Here is a 6,657-nt window from a genome sequence, read left to right as displayed (position 1 = left end):
GTGCATTTATCATTTAAGTGTATTGCATAAATCTAAAAATCTAGTTTAAATTTAAAAAAAAAACGTAATTTGCATCCTTGTTCTAACATTTGCATAACCCTCTTCATCTTTTTGAGTATCAAAATTTATCGGAAGACAAGATCCCTCGTGTCCTTGTAGTGTAGTCTTAGCGTCAGTAGACTCGTCTATGATCTTTATGACCCAAACAACCACATGATTTCATTGTACTTGAACTTTGAACCTTTTGGTCTTTGAACTTGAACTTTGAACCTTCTTTGGTTCAAGCGTGCAGGTTCAAGCCCGTAGGTTCAAGGTTCAAGGTTCAATTTTAGAGGTTCAAATTCAGAGTTCAGATATTCATCAGATGTAGGTTCAAAGTGTGTGAGTTCAAGATTTCAAAAAGTTCAAAAATCTAATAACATTGGCATGTCTAATGTTTGTAATTTTCAATGTAATCTGTAACCACGAATTTTCTAAGACAGAAAAATTAGTCTTGGTGCGGGGGGTATAACATTTAATTGCACCATTGGATCGGGTTGAAATTTTTATATGTTTTAGAAAACCTAGTTTTCTAAATCCTAACCGGAGAGATTGGACAAATATATTGCGTTCGAAAGTTATTGATCTTTGAGTACGGGTCTATACAAATTTCTGAGAAAAATATTATTATGAGAAGCTCACGGTGGAGACTTTGTTTTGAAATGGAGATCCAGATAATAAATTTACCCAGGAGATATAAAAGAAATGTCCACCTGTCAACACATAATTAGATGTGTTTAATTTAAATTCTCTTCAAATATTTTTCAGAAAGGAATGGAGGATAAAAGATTTGAAGCAAAAAGAAAAAAGAAGAGTTGTCGGGAAGAAGATAGAAGATAAAAGAAAAGATTAATTAATAATCTTTTCAAGAATCAGTTATTGATAACTGAAATTCTCAGAGGCTATATATATGTAATGAGAGAAAGGAGATGGGGTTCTTCTTTTCTTTTCTTTTCCTTCTCTTTTTGCTGTAAAAAAGAAGAGGCAACATTGTTTTATGGACTGCATAGTTTCATTTTTTAGAAAAATTGAGTCTATGAGCTCACATTTTGGCATTGATGAAATGAAGAAGATTTTGTTGATCTGTGAATTTGTCAATATTTTTTTTTTATTACAATGAGCTTTGTTTCTCTTGTAATTACCTTTCATTGCCTTGTCTATTACATCAAACTATGTATATGCATTTAATTCTGAAACTTTGATTTCAGAAATAATTTGTATTTGTACTGCCTAGATTTTCTAATCCCCCTTGTCCTTTGAGGCATGAGAGAGAATCGATAAAAGTCCAAGGCATTTTGATTCCATTGGAAAGGGTGTTTTCTTGAGTGTGGATAATTAAACTTCGTTTTACTTATCTTCATTCATTTCATTATAAATCTGCTATTCACATCTATGTCATGGCTATGAGCAGATGTTAGTTGCCTTTATTGCTTTCCGGTTAAAAGCATATTCAAAAAATATACATTTTTATCCAACGAAGGGAGTTGTACCTTCATATCAAAATTCAGAGAGCACTTGCACTCACCATTGCAAGTGACTCAACTATTGGTTCTTATTTTTGTCTTTCAATTTGGGCATTTGGGAGTCATTTTTGAAAGGTATTTAAGAAGGACAAATCTGTTTACCAACAGATTTTTGGCGACTTTGCTGGGGATTTGAAATGAAAGATCCATGCTTTTCTTTCTCCAATTTTTGGTGTTTATCTCTGTGTATGCAAGATTGGTGACTCTGTTAAATCATCATGCAAAATCAAAAGTTTGCAAGATTGGGGAAAAGACCAAATCCCACCATCTTGGAAATTCTTGAGATGGATGATAAAGTGTTGCATGACTTTTGGGATCGTTGCAAAGAAAATATTACTGAAGTTGTAAAAACAAAGAAAAATATGGAAGATGACCATGTATCTGCACTCTTATGGATGAGCCTATGCACTCAGTTTCATAAGTTGAAAGAGCTGGAAGAAAGAATAAATTTGCTACAAGAACATGAAGAGAGAATATTACAACTTAAAAAGGAATTAAGAGTTGATGATGAGGATGCTCCAGCTATTTCATTTTATTTTCATTCTTACAACTATCCAGTTTTGAGTGAGCAAGAAATCCAAGGAGCAATGATTCAGCCTCATGAAGATTTAACATATGATCGAGACAACATTGGAGGACTTGTGAGCTTGAATGATAAAGATTCGTTGAAATCTTTTTCCTCTCCAGAAGTAGAAAGTTTCAGTTTTGAAATTATTGAAAATCAGCTTGTCCTAGCAAGTTTTAAAGAAGACAGTTTTCATATTAACATAGCCAGAATATGCTACCTTCAATTTTATAGAAGAAGATGGTAAGAATGATTCTTTGCAAGATTTTAATGAATCTATTTTGGAGTCATTTCACTTTGAAGATGCAATGATGTTATTTGAAGGTTTATCTAGTGAGGCTTGTGTTAGAAATAAAATAGAATTTTGCTCTATTGAAGATTTTTCTGAAAATGTGAAAGAAAAAGAAGCTTTTGAAATGAATCTAGAGCAAGAAAATAGCCAAGTTGTTAAAGTGTTGTAGTTTTCAGAAATTTCAAAGGTTTTGAAAGACATTTCTTTCTGTGAAGAGGAAATCATATGTCAGTTTTTGTCATCCATTGAAGGAGAAGACTCTTTTACAATAAGCTCAGGTATTAATGCATTTCATGCTTTGGTTGTGGATATGGAGTTTTCATATTTGATTGCAGTAAAGACAGATGAAGTTTTTTCAGCTAGTGTAGATCCTATGCTTGATGAAGTCTCTCTTTATTCCAAGCTTGGTATAAATGTTGAAATTCCTTTTAAGAGTGGTGATTTTAATAGTAGAAATTATAAAGATGATGCAGTCATTCCTTCAGAAACCTCTGACTGTTATTATTTGCAATCAAAAATAGAAAAATGCTTGACTAGTACCATGCAGACAGTTCAAGAAAATTCAGAAATTTATGATGAAACGTGGCTTTTTGAAGATGAGCATATATACAGGTTTTTCTTGCACATCATTAATCTGAGAGTTAGCAGTGAAGAAGTCCCCAGAGAGTCATTATTCTTAGCTACATTTCATGGTCACAATCCATTGCTGAGGAAGGGCTCATATTTTTCCCAGTCAGTTAACGGTTTTGCATGAGCGACATTGAGTTTCCGTGTGGTAAAGGGATTCCCACCCCTGTACATATTTGTAAATAAATTTTTGGTGTGATCTAGGTGTAACTTGTCTTAGTTTTAGGCCTTGTTTTAGTTTGGGTTTTGGCTTGTTGGTTTTGCTTTTTTACCTCTTCCCTCATCTGCAAGAAGATCCCTGTGCTCTATTTTCTTGACTCTATTACCCAATGGCTAGGCACTATTCTTCTTCTTTCCCAGAGACATTCTGGATTCTCCTAGTCCTTTACAGTCATGGTCCCCAATCAGAGCCAATGTTACCCCTATATTTTTGCTCGTGCCTAAAGCCTCATAATCAACTTAAAATCAGTTATTGTTAATGTTTTAATGCTGAAGTTTTTATGGCCAAACTCCATGTCGGCTGGGAGATTTTAATTGTTTTATTTTTGGGTTACCCATATACCCAAACAATTAAATCTCAAGTCTTATGTATCCTATGCAAAAATGATTTCTGGGTTATACTCTACTAGACCCATTTATTCTATAGTTAAATTTTCATAATAAACAGAGCCCTCAGTAAAAATTTATGCAAGTTTTTCTATGGCAGCCCAAAGGAACAACTATCATTGAACTTGAACCTTGAACCTTCTTAGGTTCAAATGTTCAATGCGCAACCAAATATAAAAATAAAGTGATAAATGAAGCATAATGTGGGTGTAGTTTGTGTTTTTGAACCTTCTGATTGAACCCCGTGGGTTCAAAAGGTTCAAAGTTCAAATTTTGGGTTCATCGTACTTTTTGGTCTTTGAACTTGAACTTTGAACCTTCTTTGGTTCAAGCGCGCAGGTTCAAGCCCACAGGTTCAAGGTTCAAGGTTCAAATTCAGAGTTCAGATATTCATCAGATGCAGGTTCAAAGTGTGTGAGTTCAAGATTTAAAAAACTTCAAAAATCCAATAATATTGGCATGTCTAATGTTTGTAATTTTCAATGTAATCTGTAACCACGAAGTTTCTGAGACAAAAAAATCAGTCTCGGTGCGGGGGGCATAACTTTTAATTTCATCGTTGGATCGGACTGAATTTTTGATATGTTTTAGAAAACCTAGTGTTATAAATCCTCACCAGAGATTGGACAAATATTATTGTGTTCGAAATTTATTGATCTCTGAGTACAGGCCTATACAAATTTCTTAGAAAAATATTATTATGAGAAGGTCACGGTCGAGACTTTGTTTTGAAATGGAGATCCAGATAATAAATTTACCCAGGAGATATAAAAGAAATGTCCACCTGTCAACACATAATTAGATGTGTTTAATTTAAATTTTCTTCAAATATTTTTCAGAAAGGAATGGATGATAAAAGATTTGAAGCAAAAAGAAAAAAGAAGAGTTGTCGGGAAGAAGATAGAAGATAAAAGAAAAGATTAATTAATAATCTTTTTAAGAATCAGTTATTGATAACTGAAATTCTCAGAGGCTATATATATGTAATGAGAGAAAGGAGATGGGGTTCTTCTTTTCTTTTCTTTCTCTTTCTGCTGTAAAAAAGAATGGGCAGCATTGTTTTCTGGACTGCATAGTTTCATTTTTCAGAAAAATTGAGTCTGTGAGCTCACATTTTGGCATTGATGGAATGAAGAAGATTTTGTTGATCTGTGAATTTGTCAATATTTTATTTTGATTACAATGAGCTTTGTTTCTCTTGTAATTACCTTTCATTGATTTGTCTGTTACATCAAACTATGTATATGCATTTAATTTTGAAACTTTGATTTCAGAAATAATTTGTATTTGAAAAGAAATCGATTGTTTGCTCACTGCCTAAATTTTTTGATCTCCCTTGTCCTTTGAGGCATGAGAGAGACTCGATCAGAGTCCAAGGTATTTTGATTCCATTGGAAAGGGTGTTTTCTTGAGTGTGGATAATTAAACCGTGTTTTACTTATCTTCATTCATTTCATTATAAATATGCTATTCGCATCTGTGTCATGGCTATGAGCAGATGTTAGTTGTCTTTATTGCTTTCCAGTTAAAAGCATATTCAGAAAATATACATTTTTATCCAACGAAGGGAGTTGTACCTTCATATCAAAATTCAGAGAGCACTTGCACTCACCATTGCAAGTGACTCAAGTGTTGGTTCTTATTTTGGTCTTTCAATTTGTGCATTTGGGAGTCATTTTTGAAAGGTATTTAAGAAGGACAAATCTGTTTACCAACACCGACATATCTCATCGCCATATCGTATGGCTATCTAGCATAACGTACTTTTCTATCCATACGAGCACATCTTATATCATGACGACCATTTATCTTGTATCTTTTTGTAACTAGGGGCTTGCCTCCAAAGCGAGGCTCGTTTCTTACGAATCTTAAATCTATCCTTCATCTTGCCATCCAACATGCTAGACTGCAGCTAGCATGTTTTTGATGTATCAATCAACAATGTCTATTCCAAATCTCATCTACATCTCACTAGGGGCAACCTCGTCTGATCAACAAAAATATACCTCCCTATTGCAACTCTCTATCCTCCTCTACTTTAGCTTCACATCTCTCGACAAAGACATACTCACTAAAGTGGGGGAAAAATGTAATATAAATTTTTTTTCCCTTTGTGATTCAACGCAACAAATGATGCCTTCCTCCATGTCATCGGAGGTCAGGCTTCGCCACCTTTGTCCATTTGTCCACTCAGATCACCTAGTCAACTCCAAGAAGGTATTTCACCAACTCCACCAACTTGTGACCTTCGGGGACTAGGGCACATCGTGGAGACATTTGCGCGGTGCGCTAGCGTCCCACGAATCTGACAATTCGTAGGTGGTCATTTGGGTGTTACACCTGCGCCTAGAAGAAATTGTAACGCCTTTGCATGCGTCCACCGACGTCGATTTTTTGTCTAGGGCCTATATCTCTCCGATTTGAAGACATTTTGAGGATCTTTTTAGCATTTTGAGATCACTCTTTGTAGGTTGGAGCTCTTGGCGATTTCTTGGACAACATCCATAGTTTCCTATAACAAGACCACCGTTGTTACAACTTTTCGAATAGCTCACAACACCATTTTTACAACATCTCGAAAGGGGAGTTCACTCATTTCCTTTTTCACTTTCTTTATGTATCATCATTTTTCCATCTTGCATTCTCTTCCAATTATCTTTATTGTTTATTTCCCCGTGGTTCTATTTGGGTTGTCCATGGAGGTGGAAACACCAAAACAGGGGTCTAACTTAGGCAAGCTCCAAAACACAACGCCAAACATTTTCCTTCTTGTTTGTGTGCAAGTTCTTAATTGTGGAAGAAGAGTCACTTTGCGGAAGGCTCCAATCATAAGCCATTTGTGAGTTCCTTTCATCTCTTCTCTTCTATTCCATCTTAGTTATTTCGTATTCTGTGATTACTAGCTTATTTTTATCGTTTTCTTCATGTACATTATAATATAGTCGCATCTATGACATTTTGGGCGGCCTATGTACCTCATCCGTGCAAGATGACAACGTGTTGTG

This window comes from Cryptomeria japonica, chromosome 6 (assembly GCF_030272615.1).
Source record: "Cryptomeria japonica chromosome 6, Sugi_1.0, whole genome shotgun sequence".
In the NCBI taxonomy this organism is placed as follows: Eukaryota; Viridiplantae; Streptophyta; class Pinopsida; order Cupressales; family Cupressaceae; genus Cryptomeria; species Cryptomeria japonica.
Note: the sequence above shows the minus strand (reverse complement) of the source record.